At 38.6% G+C, this 19,956-nt stretch overlaps 1 pseudogene; it reads left to right on the top strand.

Annotated features, from left to right (window-relative positions):
* The first annotated feature begins 5,232 nt into the window (after window positions 1–5,232).
* LOC134492650 (U6 spliceosomal RNA) lies at window positions 5,233–5,329 on the top strand (annotated as a pseudogene).
* Window positions 5,330–19,956: the final 14,627 nt, after the last annotated feature.

Below are 19,956 nucleotides of genomic sequence, written 5' to 3'. Positions count from 1 at the left end.
TGAGGGATGAAGCTTATGTTGCAACACTAAAATTCTTGTTTTGTCTGACAAAATATTCAGATTCTGTAACTCTGGCCTTGCACAGATCCTTAAGGGACTCTACTTCATCCTTCATTTGAGAAAATTGCCTATTTATCCCCACTCCTTGCTTTCTAAATTTTTTTATAAGAATTTTATTAAGTTTCAAGCAAACTTTATAAAACTTTTATTTAAACTTAATAAAACTTTTCATAAGAATTTTATTAAGTTTCAAGCAAGACAAAAAACTACAAAGAAAAAAAGAAAAAACTAAAAAAGTGTAGAAACATAAGATAAATTTTTCAAAATTACAAAAAGAGGTGACTTCTGACTTTTAGCAGAAGAATATAGAACAATTTTCCATAATCAATCCCTTACTCTATATTAAACAAAAATCACATTATTTCTATAAATCATTCCAATGGCACATTATAAAAAACACTAAATACAGTTGCTCCCTCCCATTATAATACACACACACACACACACACATGCACCCCTCCTAACCTAATCAACTCCCCCCCAGATAATTTATTTCCTTCCTACTACTATTCTATATATTCCTGTCTACTATAATAAAGATCAAACTAAAAAACATATAAATTGTCTGCCATTATACTTGATAAAGTAAAGGTAAAGGTTTCCCTTGACGTAAAGTCCAGTCGTGTCCGACTCTAGGGGGCGGTGCTCATCTCCGTTTCTAAGCCTTGGAGCCGGCGTTGTCCCTAAGGACCCATCCGTGGTCATGTGGCCGGCATGACTCACGGAACGCCGTTACCTTCCCGCCGAAGCGGTACCAATTAATCTACTCACATTTGCATGTTTTCGAGCTGCTTGGTGTGCAGGAGCTGGGACGAGCAACGGGAGCTCACCCCGCCGCGCGGTTTCGAACCACCGACCTTCCGATCGGCAGCTCGGCGGTTTAACCCGCAGCGCCACCGCGTCCCTAATATTATACTTGATAATACAACAATTTTATTCATCTTAATCATATTAAACCCAAAACCAAAATTTTATTTTTTTATTATACCTTAATAATCTTAATCCAAATTGTTAAAGATAAATGAAATCAGCCAAACCCTAAAAGCAATCCAGATATTCTTCAACCCTTATCCCACTTCAAAGTAAACCAGAGCATTTACATATCCCCACAATACGCACAGAGCTTTTTTCTTAAAAAAATCAAACAGTCCAACTGCCTTTGCTTTCTATTTTTTGATCAGTTAGCAATCCATAAAAAACAGGTCCTATTAACCCATGGCTGCTAAATTTACTCAGCTGATAAGGAAGTTTCTCAAAGGTTGTTGAAACAAACAAGGCTTGTTTCTCCAATAATTGTGACTAATTATTATTTTTTCCTTGATTACAGTTTCTGCCAATTTGCAGGGAATGGATGTTAAACTGACTTTTCCAGGTAATTTTCCTGGGTCCTTTTTTAAAAATTGGCATCACACTGACATCACACCACATCCAGTTTTCTGAAATTAAGCCTGAGTAATGTTACATATTTTTTATAGAAGGTCAACGGTTTTACAGATGAGTTATTTAAGAACTCTGGGGTGGATGCCATCAGGACCTGGCAGTTATTACAGTATAGTATCTCAGGATGTCCTAGTATAACTTCTCTTCTTACCTCAGTTTATTTTAGTTAACTTAAATCCCTCCCTCGGAAGTTCTATACAGACTCCGGTATCTGTCTAATATCTTCTATAGTAAAGATAGATAAAAAGTATTCAGCTTCTCTGCAATTTTCATAAGCATAAGGATCCTTTTCACTCTTGCCATCTAATGGCTGAACCCCTGCCTAGTTTTCTCTTTCATATACATTTAAATGTCCTATTTAATCTCTCTCTTTCTCTCTCTCTTTTGGTCATTTGTGCTTTAAATACTTGTTTTGCATTCCTAATTATTACTTTATAATTTTTTTCTGTAAGAGTTCGTACTTCTTTTTGTTCTTTTCATTAGCACAGCTTTCTATTTCCTGAAAGAAGACTTAACTATTACAGCTTCCTAGACACCAGTAGAACACCATGCTGGCGTCTTCCTAAGCTTCATTAACTCTTTTATATGTAGAATAAATACATTATAGATGGGCCTCCATGTATTACGAAAAACATGTGGCTTTCTTGATTTTTCCTTTCACTCTCCTTTTTACTGGGGGAAAATATTTCCTTTTCTAATCAAATGTAACTTTTGGACCTCCCTGTTTCTCACTTGCATTGTACTGCCAGTGTTATTATCACTGCTTCCTATTAGTTCCATGTTACTTACTCACACCACTATTCAGGCTTAGACCTAAGGTTGCCTTCCCCCAGCTGATTCCGAGACCAAGTATTTTAATATCTAGAAATCTGGTTTCTTTGCCATGAGCTGAGCATGACCGCACCCCATCTGTGTGAAGGTAATTTAATTCCCTAATTATTTCAAAAACTTCTTTTCTGCATCACTCTGCTTTCTTTAAACATCTCAAGCCATGTGGTATATATTGTTGGTTTTTAGGTTTGATTGTTTCTGTTATTGCTATTTGCTGTTTTTAATACTAATATATAAGTCACCTGAGTTATTCCAGTGATTGAGATGGCATACCAGCTCTCTCTCTCTCTCTCTCTCTCTCACACACACACACACACACACACAGCGGTTAGTGTGCTGCCTTTGGGTTCAAATCCCGGCTGGTACCTACCTTACCAGTAGGGGTCCTTGGGCAAAGACCCCCTAACACTTCACCTGCCTACCTGAAGTACGAGAGTGACACCAACTAAGAGAGTCATGCCAGCTCAGACGTTGCCCAGATTAACAAGTTCCACGTCAGATGTTGGGAACCAGGACAATCTGACAATAAGTGGGCCACTGAAAGAAACCATACATGGACAAGACAAGAGAACCTGGAACTGATGGAATGCTACTACAACAGTAGACCTAATGAGAGGGGATATATGAAATGTATGAGGGAACTATGGATGGACGGAAGGCCTGCATCCACATTAACTGAGAAACAGCTAGTTAGGAACTAGAGCGGATGTAGAAAATGAAGACCAAAGTGGTCCCAGGGGTGGTAGGAGTACTCAGGGCTGTGACTCCCAAGCTGAGAGAGTGGTTCCATCAGATCCCAGGAGCAACATCAGAGCTCTCTGTCCAGAAGAGTGCAGTGCTAGGAACAGCTAAGATCCTGCACAGAACCCTCAAACTCCCAAGCCTCTGGTAGAGGACCCGAGGCTAAGGAAGACACATCCCACCCATAGGGGTGAGAAGGGAATTTTTATCTTCCTCAATATATTGACCAGGCAGGCAAGAACATACCTTTAAGGACACTGTGGTAAGATACTGTAGTGATTCTACAAAGAACACTGTCAGATAGTGATTCTATGAACAAATTTGGTTTTTCATTGTTTTCTAGTGTGTTAGATGTTATATTTTGCTTGATATAAAGAGCAACACCTCCCAAAGTGACCCTATCCTTATCTTTCTTATAAAGATTGTACGCAGGAATGACTGTAGCCCATTAATTTTCTCCATTCCAGCAGGTTTCAGTTATACTCACTATTATCTATCTTGTTCAAAAACTACTATCTTGTCTCAGAAGCTGCTAGCACTAACACAGAAACACCTATATATCATGTCTTTTTTCAAATTTTAGCATGAATCTTTTTCACAGCCTTTTTTGTCTCCCTTTCATCTCCTGGTTGACACAATCACTCATTAACCAACTTCTAACACTGGTCCTCTCCCTGATAGTGCTTCCTGAAATATCTGCACCTTCCTGAACCAGATACTGTCTAGCAGCTGTTGGCTAGGATTGGTTTAAAAGCTACTCTGCCAGTTTTTGTTTTTGTTTTTGGCACCAGGAACTTGTTTCCATCTTAGTTTGAGTGGCTGTCTTTTGTACAAGTTTGCCTTGTCCTAAAACATTCCCCAGTGCCTAATAAATTGACATCCCTCTGCCTGATGTTACTGTCTCATCCAGAGGTTGAGATCCCTAAACTCTGCTTGTCCAGTAGGCCCTACTCATAGAACAAGCAGTGTTTTTCAAAATGCCACCTTGGCAATCTTAGACCTCATCTGCCATCTAGCAAACTAAATTTGGTTTCCAGGATTCGGTAACTACCTTTCCCAATATCATTGGTGCTAATATGGACCAGATAGGCTAGTCACCAGGCAGTCTACATGCCTATCACAAACTCTGGATGAATCACCCACAGCCTAAAGTCTTCCATCCCCAGTGAAATATCATAGTACAAGAGGATATTATAGAGAATCACAGAGATGACTCAGTCAGGCTTTCAAAATTCTCTTGCCATAGTCTATATCAATAAAATATAGTTCCAGTCAGACTTGTGGAGTCTGTATCCTGATCTGGCCTGCCTTGAAGGGCTGACTAATGTGGGTTCATCACCTAATCATTGAGTCCCTCCTACAGGAATGCATTCGTTATCTTTAAAAGGGATCCTACCCCAAGACCCCTGTTCTCCCTGAGAGCAAGGGAGCTGCCATCTTGAGATCGGGACAAAGTTACTGCATTCCAGAAGGTTTAGTCAACATAATTCTCTGGCTGTCTAAACACTTCCAGTTCAGCCATCTTCATTTCAAGGGAATCAACTTGCTCACTGCTAGCCAGAAGCTCACTATACTGAGAATAAGTTCACAACTTATGTCCATCAGGAAGACGGCTGTACATTTGATACTCTGTACAATAAACTGGAAAGCATCCTGTCCTCTGATGTCTTTCTGCGTTCATACAGTACTAGCTATTGTTGGTAACTTCATATTCTTCTTCTTTAGGAACCTAAAAGGTAGTATCTATGTTATACTTTTACAGAGCTTGAAGCTGTAGCTTCCTTGTCCAGTTGACTCCACTTGATGCTTAGCCTGTGGAGATGAGTGGTCAGTGTAATCCTTCCCTTTTCTCCTCCCCAGTCAAACTCCCTTCCAAAACTCTCTTCTTCTTATCTGAGCTCCTGTTCACTCATTCTACTGTGACTCCCAACTCCTGGCTTGGAGTGAGCTGTTGGCTGGGAAATATTGAGGAGAGAATGATATAATGTACTTCCCTAAATGTGATGTCTTGATTCTCAAGAAAACATGGGATAAAAATCGAAAGGAGGAAGAAAACAGATGACCAGAATCTATTTTTTTTTAGTCATCAAAACCCAAAATCAAAACTTCATTTTTTATAATGGTCAGTGACTAAAGTTCAGTACAATTTTATGAGAACCTAACTATTTGTAGCACATTCACTGTATTGCAACAATACAGAAAAGATTAGTATAATCCTTTCTCAAGGATGACATGCACATTCAAGGGATGAATTTTTCAATGTAATATAAATGAGAAAATCCTTTAGATAAATAGCTATTGTTTCTAAAATAACATATCCTTGACAACTGGTTACATTTAAGTCATTGGTATCAACATAACAGGTACAGCTCATGAATACACTACTTATTGACTAGATTTCTACACCATACTAAGTCAGAATGTGGTTTATTTGTGTTTGGTTTAACATATAGGATGTATCCAGCTATTATGCTTTATAACCTATAGATTTTAGCTTTAGATATTTTGCAGAATAAACCACAATACGTTTCTTTAATAAGTTAATTGTGGTTTATTTACAAACCATTAATTTTGGTTAAACAATCCATAGATTAGTATAATGTGTACATTGCATATTGCAGTTCAATCCAACCTTGTTATATACAGTATCCCAATTAACAAAAAGGCACTTACAAGGCCTAGTGAGTTCATTCACATCTTTAAAAGGAGATGGGCAGTGACAAATTAGATAGATAAATAAATAAATAAAATGCTGAATTGTTTATTCCATATGCTTTAATAGCAACTAACCAGAATAAGATTCTACTCACAATACCAATCTGTCAAAATGCATTAAATATAACCAATAATTATATTTTAAGTAAACATTATTGTAATTCAAGACAAAATAAATTGATTGTTCCAATAACACAGATAAGCTTTCCCACATAAACCACACAACAAGGTTAAAATAAAATTTCTGTTTAAAATCCTTACAGTATCACATTACTGAAACATTTCATTTTTGCTTCTTTGGCAATTAAAATAAACCCAGAAACTTACTGCAGAATTCTTTTTGTTTAGTTCTCTAATAGCTGGTTTTTTTCCCCCTTGGGTGATCTCATCTCAATTTCTATTCAACTGCCAAGCAAAATACAAGTACAAGCAATTATTATCAGCCTGAGTATCCAAGCTAGATAAAGATACTTATGTAAATGATGGTATTAATTAAATGCTGCCTTCAGCGTTCTGGCAAGAGGCTAATGCAGCCTTTTGTTTTGCAACATTTTGCCCCCAAAGCTATTCCTTGTGTGCCCAACCTAACCTCTCACAGCAAGATCCTTCCTGATTGGCTACAGCTAACACACATGAATGGTTGTGCCATAGTGGGGTGGCATCAGCAAATAAGGGTTGGTGACCAGTGACTGAGCAGATGTTGTATTATAATTATGAAGGTGAAAAGGCAATAAAAAATCAAGGCATGAGCAAAATCTACATACCTTAGAGGAGTCAGGCTCATGTGCTCTATGTGTGCTCAGCAAGTTCCATATTTAGGCTAAAACTTATCCTCATGTAAGAAAAGAAACCAGAGCTACAGTTTTGTGTTGGAAAAGAGGTAATTTATTCTTTCATTGTCTTTTATTTTTACAGAAAACAAATCTGAACACTCTTCCGCTACAGAAGGGAAAAGAAGAATATAGCCTTTATAGAACTGGGAGAAAAATGATACTCATGAAATGGCAGGCTACTGTTATGAGAAATTACATCTTCCCTTCCCCCCTCCTCTTTTTCCTTTCACTTTGCTGAATAAATAATCTAGAACAGAGGAATGACCAACCAGGATAGTAGCTAAACAAACGCAGAAAGAAGTTGAAAACACAATATTTAAAAAAAAGATTACAGAGGGGGGAATATCTCATTCATTTTTAGTGATGCCTCAGGTAATCTATGACACTTCCACTCCCCATTCCATCCTATATTCATGATCACAAATGAAACAACAGGATATAATGGATGGAAGTAATACTTTCCCAACAACAGGATTTTGAAACTGGGAAGATATTATTTGTCCAGAATATATGTTACTAGAAAGAAAGAAACATAGATTTCACTTGAAAAAAAATGAACAGTTATGCATTTCTTCTACTACATAGTCATTATTCAGAAAAAAACCTTCCATTTCATTTTTTAATTAGTGTTTCCCAAACTGGTAATAGTGAAGCATATTTGCTTTCTGAATTAGAACTGGAAATTTATTTCAACCTTCTATTTGAAAATACGTATTTTAGTCCACTTTAGAATAAGCATTATCTATAAGACTGAAATCCATGAGGAAGGTGCCTGATACTAAATCAGATCATTGATCCATGTAACTCATACTGCTCTGACTGTAGCACTCAGATAAGGGTTTCTGAACCTACCTGAAAATGCCATCGATTGAACTGAGGACTTTTTGCATGCAAACGAGGTGCCCTACCATATTCCTCCTAAATGTTTCTGCTTAAATCCACTGTTTTAAGCGTGCCACCTGCTTAGAAAATTGGCCTAGAGCAGTGATTTATTCAGAGATGGAGTGAATAGCCTCTTCTGAGGACGTGCTACTGTATTCAGTCCCATTCAGGGGGCCAGTACACAGTCTGGCAGTTACTGTTGTAATCAATTCAGCCTAATGCAGAGTAATATCAAAATGTGAAGAGGATAAGCAGATAGATAGAAACTGTGATATCTGGCTGAGTAGTAAAGACATTTTGAAACTGCAGCCCTGCATGATATGTGAATTACTGCTTTTTATCTCTATTGGAAGTCAACTCTGTAGCCTAATGACAACACCGCCAATATCAAAACAATTTGCTATTTCAGTGCTGATCTAATCATATGTGAAGAAAATAGGGCAATTTTACTTAGGAATTTATCCATTATCTATCATAGGAAGAACTTCTGTGCTGGTGAATGTGAGCATTTAGAGGCAAATTTTCCAGTCTGATACTTTTGTACAGGTTCTAAATAAAATGATGTAGCCTGAAAGATATATTGGTCCACATACATTGGTCTATGCTGATCCTGTACATAAGACTACAAGCAGAACAACTCTCAAGTCAACCAGGTATTCCAGTGAAGGCTAATAAAAATTTGAATCCGAATAGCAAATGTTCAAAATGCACCACGATTCCTACTTTAGATTGGGTTTAGAAATACAGTAAGTGGTGTGAAATATGCTGATAGCCTCTAAAAACGAACAAAAGAAAGAACAGCAGTTTCTTTAGCACTCATCTATATAACATAGACAGTGCAGGGAGGGATTGGGGCTCAGTTTTTATATTATCTATTTTGCATGAAGGAAGTTCTCAGATTCAGCTACAGCAGGTGTGAAAAACCCTTCTCTACCTAAGACTCTGGTTAACTAATTTCAGGTTAAGGAGACTATAGGACTAGTAGGTCCTATATGTTAGACCTGGTTTTCACCTCTGAGCAGTTGCTATGTGACCTGGACATGGGGCGTATTACTATCTGTCCTTTGTCATGATCAGATCACTTCCTGGTTCAGATGCAATTGACTGCCACCTGCTTCTTACACAGGTCTGGATCCATTCGGATGGTCTGCCCCAGATACCAGATACCTTATGTATCTGTCTGGTTTTGGGCAGGTGCTTGAGGATTTCCTTGATGATCTTGTAGGTGACTTGGTTGAGGGCTTGGTTAAGCTGCTGTCATGAGGCAGCATCTTAGGTCAACAAAATCACCCCCAAGCAACCTCTGACAGGTGGAGCAGTTTTCTGGGTCCAGGAGTTTGCAAACATCTTGTTGGGGAGGGGCTTATACTGGTTCACTCCCCCATTAGAGGCCCTCCTTGGATCTGGAGATAATAGACATCTACTGCCTGGTCTCCAAACTTCCCTTTTTGCAAAGGTTGTTGAGATGGTAGTTCTGGACCAACTGCAGGTATGGGACAGGGATGATACTGGTCACTCGTCACTTACCTGTGTTGGGACCTGAACGGCAGTACTGCACTTATCCTGGTCCTTTTGGACCTCTCAGTGGTCTTCAGTACCATCAACCATGGTATCCTTCTGGATGGCTGTGGGGGTTGGGGATTTGAGGCACTATTTTACAATGGTTCTGCTCCTTCCTCAGCAGACAGTTCTAGTCAGTGGTGATTGGGGAGGAGAGGCTGGTGCAGTGGTTCTTCCTATGTGGAACATCACAGACGTTGGTTTTCTCCCCTCTGTTATTTAACATCTACATAAAATGTTGGTGTCAGGGTAGCCTTGCGCCGAATAAGACACGGACTTACTTAAAGGGTTTAAGGATTTCCGGGTTTATTGAAGCAGAATGCATAGGGAGAAAAAGACGGGAATGCGGGTGCGGTATCAGGGTCTCCCGTTTATACCCCGGTGGCGGACCTTGTTCTCCTCCACTCCCTATTGTCCCCCAAGCCAGGTCCGGATAGGTGATTAGCGTTGGTATGGGTCCAACGATGGGTGATTCGGGCGATCTCGACATTCCCCTTTGTCTCCTTGCCTTCGTCCGGTGCAGGTGCGTCCCCCGGGGTAATGGGTGGGAGTTCCCCCGATCTGTTAATGGTTTCCAGATCCTGTCCGAGGTGCGCTTCTATTGTCCTGATGATTTATTTATGGGTTTGGGTGCTTAAGGGATGATTTGTGTGTTTAAAGGATAATGGTTATCCCTTCCTCTTTCCTGATGTGCATGTTCCCCATTGTGATGCACTTATGCCTTGCAATGGGGAACATGACAGTTGGGGGAGGTCATCTAGTTGTTCATTGTCTAGTGTCATCAATATTCTGATAATACCCAGCTGTACACTGTGACCCAGCTGCACTGAAGATGCTGTCAAAGCCCTGTCATGGTGTCTGGAGGCTCTGAGGATTTGGATGGGAGTGAACAAGCTGAAACTGAACCCTAGTATGACAGAGCTACTGTTTGTACATCAGGGTTGCATAGTCCTTGAAGGACAATTGGGGAGGTGGGGCTCCTCCTGGTCTTACAGCTCTTGCTGGATTAGCTGGTGGAGGTTGTGGCCAGGAGGTCCTTTGGCCAGTTTTGGCTGATGCACCAGTTGCAGCCTTACCTGAGACAGGAGGACCTAACCATTGTGGCTCATGCCCTCACCACTACCTAATCAGACTACTGCAATGTGCTCTACATGGAGCTGCCTTTAAAGATTACCTGGAAGCTTTAGTTGGTTCAAAATACTATGGTCCAGGTGCTGATGGGAGCTTGCCAGTGGACACATATTCCACCTGTTTTGCAGGCCCTGAATTGGCTTTCTATTGGTTTCCAGATACAATTTAAAGTGCTGGTTTTAACCTATAAAGCCATTTATAGCTTGGTACCAAGTTGTCTACAGGACCACATCTCCCCACTAGACTGAGGCTGACCATGTTACTTGTGCCAAGTGAAGCAGCTGGCTATTTCCCATTTTTGGGAAGCCTGGAAGCATGGTTTTTCTATGATGAGATCAGCTCTCTGAAATAGCTTCCCTTGGAAGTTCAATTGGTTTCAATATTATCTGCATATTGAAAAAAGTTAAAAACAGAGTTTCAATGACATTTTAAGTGTTTATAATATAGTTTTTATTCTGTATTTTTACGGTTTTTGCTTATTATTGTGAGCTACCTAGGGTATTTTTTTGCAGCAGGATATAAATTTGATTAAGAAGTAAATAAATTCCCAACTATTTGGTTTATTGATTTTCATTCAGCTCATTACTATTTCAGACATTTGCTCAGGAATGCCACTGGTTATCATTAGAATTTGTAGAACAGATAGGTAATTATGTGTCTAAGCAGTCTGAGGATTCATGGCATGGATTTATTATTTGCTGTATTGATATACCACCAAATCATGTAATTCACAGTGGTTTACAACAGTGATGTAATTGTAGGTGCCATAAAATTAGGTAGTCATCTTCAAAGCCTTATGGAAGAGCTCGGTTTTCACTGCTTTACAAATGATGTTAGAATCTAGCCTCTGGTGGGGAGGTTATGTAATAAAGTGGGAGCCATAACTGAAAAAATACCATACGACAATTCAGTCCAACTGCCTGTAAAGTAACTGACTGCAGAAATGCCAGAAGTTCCCTTTGATGATACCCTCCTGTTGACCTCTGAAATACCCCAGCTCTTGGAGGAGATACACAGCTACCAAAGGACTCACTGACAGAGCAACTAATCTGGGTGGCAAAACATGGACTCTTACCTATCTGTAGGATCACTGGATCCTTCTCGCCAATATGGCAATGTACTATTTAGCGGTAATTACAAGCCCTTCGACTCTCCCCACTTTACAGCAAAGCACTGACTAGGTATACAGTGACTGCAAATTCATTGGTGAATTTAAAGGGTTTTACCTTTTTTTTCCCTGCATCCTTTAACTTAAGAGGTGGTCAGGCCCAAAGAGGCATTGGCTTCCTAACCGCCTAGTTTTGGGGCCATTTGGGGGTAACCCTCTAGCCACTGCTTGGTCACTCCTGTTTGACATGACAACAGACCCACCAGCATTGTGTAGCCATACAGGTGCAACCAAAATCTTATTTCAATAACAACAATTACTATTTGTCCTCCCTTCAACAGACTATTTGCTTTATTCCTTGCACTTTCTCTAACAGAATGCCATATTCTTTTGACCATATTATGAAAGTAGAGCACTCAACCCTGATGCTACAGTAGTGGCAACAGAAGTAGCCTACTGATGATGCTGGTTATTTTTTTTTACTCAAAATATACACATCAGCTTCCCTGTAGGTTTTCTATGCCACTTTTCTATGTTCTCCATATAATTCTTCTATTTAAACCAGAATTGGCATTTCTCTTCCAGGGCTTTTAGTAGATACATTACTTGTTTTCTCTTGTGCATGCCTAAATAGGCAATGACATAAGCAATCAATCAATCAATCAATCAATCAATCAATCTTTCATGTACACATCACTATACTTAGTTCATTCAAAGGAGTGTGAGGCAGGATAAAAAAGATGAACTCCCACACAAGTTCTCTAATGGCTGCAGGTGAAGGCTTACCTCCGCTTTCTCTCTGAGGTTAGGGCATTTAGAGGTCCCGGGCTTGTGCCCTCTAATATCTTCCAAAGTAGCCTCCCTCTTTGTGGGATGTAATATTTACAGTGCAGGCTTTCCTCTGGTTGATTTCCCTTGCTTGTCCAGGAGCTGGTCAGCACATTACCAGGAAGCTAGTGTTTGTTTCAGTAGGTCTTACGTAGCATCTTGACCTTGTTGTCCTTTGTTGTGAGTATGAGACTGCAGTCTTTGTTATTATTCTGTCACTCTTTCTTCAACACCCTGGAGCAATGCCTTGGACTGTATTCTTTCCAATCACTTTCCTTTGTCTGGCTTTAGTGTTAATCTTCTCCTGGCCATATTCCATTTGTCTACTCAGCTTTGCTCTTATAATTCACTTCTGTTGCTTTACATGATTCTTCCAGCTTCACTTCAGCTTCTTTAAAAACTTCCACTTACTTTCTACTCCCACACCAAAATTGTTCATATAAATAAATATTTTTAATTAAAGCTGGTTTCATCATCATCATTTTTATTTTGTTCCTTTACCAAGGCACAATACAAATAAAAAAACCCAAATAATTACAACCAATTAAGGTAACCAGGCCCCATACTATTCCACTAGTCAATTAAAAGTCCTTTAAACCACTTTTAAAAGTAATTGAACATTCATATTGGCAAAAGGAAGGAAGGAGCTTAAGGCCATGTTCCTGAAAGCCCAGATCTTGGAGACCTTAGCCTTGGAATGGAAAACAGAAAGAAAACTCTGAGCCCTGTGCTATAACAAAGCATGGGTATAACACTGAAGATCCAGAACATCCAGAACACCACTGTTCACAAATAAAGCCACTGTCTCTTTTATCAACCTCCACCACTCCTCATCCTACAAATACTCATCAAATGAAAATTTGCAAGCCTTGCTAAGGGCAGAGAGTCAGCTGATCATCAGTCAAGACTCTGAGACAGTAGGCAGAGAAAACCAGAACAATTCAGCAGCCTTGAGCATAAATGGGGAAAACACAACAGAGAATGGGAAGATGATCAGACCCAAACCCACCAATTTCTGTCTTACCCATATTCAACTTGAGGAAATGAGAGGATATGCAAGACAAAATTGCCCATTCTGTCATGATTGATCACGCATTATCAAAGTCCACAAAAGATCAACAGAACTGAGTATCGTTGGCATAACAGTGATAGTGAAAACACTGATCACAATTCAGGGCACCCAAGGGAAAAGTATAAAGGATAAATAAAATAGAACCCTGGACTGATTCTTGAGAAACACCCACTGTAAGGGGAAATTCCCAGGACTGTAATCTACCATGCAATGCTGCAAAAGAATGGGAAGACAAATAAACTTAAACCAATTGAGTGCTCAAACAATGATGCTCAGGGGCTTCAACATAGGTAACAATACCTGGTGGTCAAGTGAATCAAATGTTGCTGTCAGGTCCAAAAGGACCAGCACTGACATAAAGTACTAGAACTTGACTACCTAATATCATTCAGAACTTGAGAAAGTGGCATTTCAGTTGAACAATCTCCCCCAATTCATGATTGATATGGATCAAGAAGGCCACTGAAAGACAAATAAGGAATCAATTATGAAATGGTAATTCTCTCAAGAACTATAGATCAAAAAGAAAGCAAAGATACAAACTGGTAACTTGATTTAACGAAGTGGGGTAGAGGGTTGTTGCTTTTTCAACAAAAGAAGTGCGTACTTGAAACAGTCTGGGAAACTGCTAATGGATAAAGAATAATTCAGCAACTGGCTAATATAAGACAAGGAAAGAAGTAGGAGAGGGGGAAAAAGGAGGGAAAAGGATCAGTCAGGGAATCCTCCATGGTTTGTTGAACATCTTCCTCCAAAACAGGGATAAATTCAAAAGCAGGGGGAATGGAAGATAAAAAGTACTGCTGAGGAAAACTAGCAAAAGGGAAGGAATAAGCAAAATTTATCTTGCCAGGCTGAAGTCTAACAATACACAACTTCTCAGTCACCATTTGGGATTGATTACTGAGGACCAGGGTATTCCATGGATAAGTCACACAGCAGACAATACGCTTCAGGGTAGAAGTTTACTGTTAGATCTGTGGGTTTTGGTTTCCATTTGCTTCAATGTATGGGATAGCTAATGCCCATATGGAGAAAAGGTCATAATGCTACGTTCATTGGACAGCAGAAAGAATGTTTCTTCCTCTTCAGAGAGAATTTCAGGAAAAGAATCATGAGTACTCCATGAAAGTACATAAGGAAATAATGCACCATATAGCAATTAACAAGCTTTGACCACATATCAACTTATACATTATTATTTTTATCATCCCACACTAACATATGCATTGTCTTGCCTACTTTAGAGTGCAGCTGGGGGGGGGAGTGAGAAATATACGTACATTGTAATTAACATAAATTTATGTACCAGATTTGTAGCCCCGCCCCTCCATAGGTTTGCCTGAACTGCCTCCAGTACTGTTAGTAACGAGGTTAGTGCTTCACAGAAAGTGTGTGTCTGGTCCCCCTTGCTAAAGAATGCTTGGAGAAGTTTCTTCTACAATTTTGGTGTCAAAAGTGGGGTGCGGAGAACACAGAGGTGCTACAGCACTTCTGTGATAAGTATCAGGCACTTTCCCATTTGGGTAATGATTGGTAAGGTTGTGATTGAAGCCACATTCTGGGTAATGTGGGTTTGCTTTGCTTGTTGTCTGGTTTGTGCCATTTTTGCTAACTTTTGTTCTTTGCTTTTATTTATTTGTTAAATTTTTATCTCTGCCCATCTCCCCCGAAGGGGGACTCTGGGCGGTTTACAATAAAACTATAATAATGCAATAAGTATAAATATAGTTACAAATAACAATAAAAATATAGATAGAATTTTATCATTATCTATCTATCTATGTCAAAGTATGGATAGAATTTTATCATTGAATTATTATTTTGTTCTGTGTGTTTTCATCTGAACTGGCAGAATCACTGGGAGTAGGGCGGTGTAATAAATAAATAAATAAATAAATAAACAAACAAACAAACAAACAAACAAACAAATAAATAAATAAATAGGGAATAATAAATGTTGCAGTATTGTGAAATACTCACTGACTTGAATGAAAAAAGTATCTGATGCTGCAGCATATTTAAGGAGATATGAACCTTACTACTCCCTTGACCACTGGAAGCTTCATGTGAAAATGGAATATAAGTGCAATCAGTAAGCCCTTTCTTAACAAGAGGAACTGCTTACTGAAATAGAATATCAAGTCTATTTCCTACTCTAAAGACTTCCCCATCCTTATCTTTATTCACTCCTTTGCTTCAGCCTGTTTTCTTTAGCTACTAAAAATTAAATCCTTGAAGAACGAATTTCCCACAGAGAATGCAGTTTTTATTAGCTATTTTATGTTGTGGCTATATCTATTTTCGTTGCAGCACAGCATGACAGATTGTTATCAGCTAAGATCCAAGGACTCTTGATGAATCATGGTTAGACTCTTTTATGCCTGCTGAACTGCTACCATGGAACATTAATGTAAACTGACCCTACTGTGCCTGCCTTAATGTGCCAGCACAGTGTTCCATTGAGGTCATAGGAAAGGCCAAAAAAACTGCACTAACTTTTCACCTCTGAAAACTTAAGCTTTATGCCTGTTCTACTGAGAAGAATGTTCAAGGAACATGAGCATCATCCAACCCCTTCTTAATGGACAACTTGCATGGCAAGTCAATGTGTATAAAAAGAATTCCATTTAGGAATCACAAAATGCTTTTCAAATTCAATCTTCCCCTTCCTTCCAATTTACTCTAGCAGCATTAACTACTTTTGAAAATGGTGTCCATTTACAGTGTCTCTAATGCCACATGAGATGAATATTAGCTGAGAAATATAGCCAACTTGGAACTCCACACTTTTTGTCTCATTGGACTACTTTCATTAATAGCACCTCCATATCCTTTTACTCTGACTTTATATTGCTTGAATATTTCTATACTGTCAGTGTCATTAAATATCCTACGACCGAATATTATTCCTACAGATCTGGCAAGTCAAATGTGCATGTGTTTGCTAAAACCATACTCTCTGTTTTGGCTATATTTAATTACTTTGTCACTGAAAAAGTGGCAAAACTGTTTTTCTCTCTGCACCCCAGTGTTTTGTTTTATTTCAGCCTGGCTCTGAAATCAAATAAGGCATTTAAAGACAAAAAGGCTTCAAGCAGTGGAGTACAGAAAAGGGTTGCTTTTGGTCCCATGAGTTCTATTAAAGGTCAAAATAGACACTTCCATCTCCAGTTGGATGCCTTAGCAAATACACATAAGCCTGATTCATTGGTGGTGATGCTCTTGCCTTATGCTTTAAACTGACACCTCATTCATATGTTTATATTCACAATAACTGCCCTGAAGTGACATCCCCAGTGAAAAAGAGAACAACAAGGAATATGTGGTAGTTGACTGGCAAGTAGCTCTACCTAGAATTGAAACAACATATGCCATTGAATGCCACCAGCAGCTGAGTGGGGGAAGTGAGCAAAAACTACAGACTTGAATCTTCGCTACTGTGCATCTGGTACAGTCACTGGAACTTCACTGAAATTCTGTGAGATCACAAAAATCTATTCATCAGTTAAAACAAACTCCTGCTCAGTATCCTGATCAAAAGACTGCCCCTCTGTCAGATGCACAGGAGGAACTACTCATGGTTGTTCTTTACAATTGTAAAATTCATTTGGCAGTGACTTGGAGCAGACATAATAGAGATAGGACAGAATGGGGGACAGAAAAATGTATGCAGGTATGTTTTTCCCAGCTCATGGATCAGTGAGTAGTAATTTATCTCAGTAGTGGGGAACCATCCTAAGGAGTGGTTAGGGTTTTTTTCCTTTCTATAGAATGGATAAACATTTACTTGTTTACTCTTTCCTGTTATAAAAGCTTGTAAGATACTGAGTCTTCAGCCAGTTAATGGGCTGTTACTGTATTAAAATCATTACTTTTGGATCTCTATAAAATTTATTTGTTTCTAAAATTCTAGGCCAGTGTTTCCTTCTGCAAAGGAATGAACTTGGGAGTTTTGAATTTGCTGAATAGCTCTATAACTTTAAGAAAAGGAGAAAGAAGAATTCCCTTCTCCCACTCAGCAGCTAGGGTATAAAAAGATTATGCAAGACAGATTTTCTGCATTCCCAAAGGATTTCAAACATACTTCATAGATCCAGAAACCAAAATATAGGAATTGACAAAACAGTAAACAAGATACAGATGTTTTGTACTCAATCTAATCTCCCAAAGTCTTTTTTTTTCCTTTCATTCCCCAAGAATTTAACCTACAGTAATGTGGGAGAAGAGCCAAGTTTCAAAATAAAATTTCAAGTTGTTTTTCAAACACAACTGCCTGGATAATTAAGTTTTACACTTCTGAAAAATATTTTCATCCAAGTATTCCTGACCTTAATAAATTAATACTCAGGGAGAAATCTCCTGTTGAAATAAACGAACAATAATGAACACTTTGATTCGTTATGATTCCCATTAGAATCTTATCCAGCATAAACAATTTTAAAACATGAAAATAACCTTGCATGATGTATTTGATGTTGTAGCAGCTTATTTATTATATTCTGCCTTTATTTTGTACAAGGTTCATGGTGGTGGTATGTATAATACTCCATTTCCCTGTTTTACCCCTAACACTGTGAAGGTGGATTGAGCTAAAAAAGACTGCCAGCTTCCATACCTGAGGAAGGATTAGAATATAGGGTCTCCTGGTTCTAAGTCTGGCTTATTATTATTATTATTATTATTATTATTATATTTTATTTACAAATCACCCCCTCAATTGATAAAACATCTAAATATACCACAAACCTCCCACCCAATTAACAAAGCAATCTTTAAAGGAAAAAAAAATAGAAACCCTCCAAAAAGGAAAAGACTAGTTACACCCCCTCCAACAAACTAAGAAAGAAAGAAAAAAAATCTACATTATATATTATCAACAGTCCCTGGTTGATTGATAAGTACCAGACATTACTATGTAATATGATCAATACAAAATATTATTATAAAACATCACAAAATCTGGCATCCTGACTGCTACCCCACACTAGCTCATCTATTATATCGCTGAAGGCATAATCAAGATATGCTACCAGCTCTTCAACATCTCAAAAATGTATGCCCAGAATATTATTCTGTACTAGGATTGTTTAATAATACTAAGAGAGAATGAAATCATGTTATAGTGGAAATGCTGATACAACATAAGCCTCAACATGTGTTGAGATGGCAAACTACAATTTCAGTTTCTTAGTTGAAGCCAGAAATCACATTGCAGACATTAAACATCCTCATATTGTATTCTTCTTACTCGTTGGCACAAGCTTTGATCTACTGGTTTCATCTCTTTGATGTCATAAGGTATGAAAACTATTATATTTTAATGAGATTCAAAATGACTAAATGGTTATCCCAAGGAAAGAAAAAAAATACTTTTAAAATCAGTCTGAGTAACAATAAAAGGTTAAAGGACAGCAACAAATTAGTGTTTTTGTCTACTAATGCATCCTTAATGTTCTGTTCATCTCAGGAATAAGCAAAATGTGGCAGATTTTAGAAAGGACTTTGTGCCTTGAAGTCTAAATCCTGGAAATCACAGCACATTGTTTTTTGCTTGCCTTCGCTAAAATCCTGCCTTAAACGTACAGATGAAAGCAAACATTTCATCCAGGTTTCCCATTAGAAGCAAACAGTAAAGCCTGGGTTTTATTTATATACGTATATGACATACAGAACGGGTTATACTCGAATATGGTTTTGAACTCTGCTTTTCACATTAGAATTTAAAATGATTTCAAGTGCTTCTACCACTACTGGCAGTGGCAAAGCATTTGGAACCTATCGAAAAGACTTTTGGTTGGTTTTGAATCCAATCACCTCCTTTTAGATATCAAAGATGGAAGATATAGCCATGCTGGTTATGGGTTGCAGGATTTGATGTCTACAACACAAGACTGGTCAAAGTTGTTATATGGCTTACTGTTGCCTTGGACACCTCTCTGCCCATCAATTATCATTCTTGTGTAAGAATTTTTGACCACTATAACAATGCTGAGATACAGGATTATGGCTTTTAAGGCTAGATTTGTAGAGGGCATAGGGAATGGCCTTGACGGACAGGAGGAAGAGCCACGAGCAAGGCAACCGTCAGATAAGTGGGGCTTGACCCTGGGCCAAGAAACTAATTTGAGAAAACGCCTCAGACAAGCCCCTCCTGAGTTCACAGGAAGATAAAGTGAGGGAGGGGGAAGCACTCGCAAGATTCTGTTAGTATAGCTGTTAAAATAAAAGCAGTCCTGACCTATACGACATTGGTTTCTTAGTCTGATCTATCTTGTGGGCTGACAAGATTGCTCCTGTTCTTTGTTGATCAATTAAGGTTAGAGGAGCATCTAGTATGGTAATTTGCAAATGATTCAGGTGCATTTGTGTTAGAATGAGCCTATAAACTAAAAATGGGCATAAATATGATGATTGTACTAATTGTGCACTTTTATGCCTGTTCCCCTTTATGTCTATAGTTAGTATTACGGGTCTCAGGGGACTGTGTGGCAGACAGGAAGAGAAAGGACTTGAGAGAAGTGTAGAGAAATAGACTGAAAGGAAAACCAAATCTAAAATGAATATGTAATCAAGAGTCTGTACAAAGAACCTACTAAGAAAGAAAGCAACACCAACTGAAAGTAAGATCCTGGAATATTATATAAGCATGGCTCACTCTAGTCTTCCTGCTCCTCAGCCTCTTAATAATTATTTATTTATTGGATTTCAAGACTACCGGAATCCAAAAAGATTCTGGAGGCTTACTTTATATA

This window comes from Candoia aspera, chromosome 2 (assembly GCF_035149785.1).
Source record: "Candoia aspera isolate rCanAsp1 chromosome 2, rCanAsp1.hap2, whole genome shotgun sequence".
Taxonomy (NCBI): Eukaryota; Metazoa; Chordata; class Lepidosauria; order Squamata; family Boidae; genus Candoia; species Candoia aspera.
The sequence above is the reverse complement of the archived record's forward strand: the minus strand, read 5'-3'. Positions and strand labels throughout refer to the sequence as shown.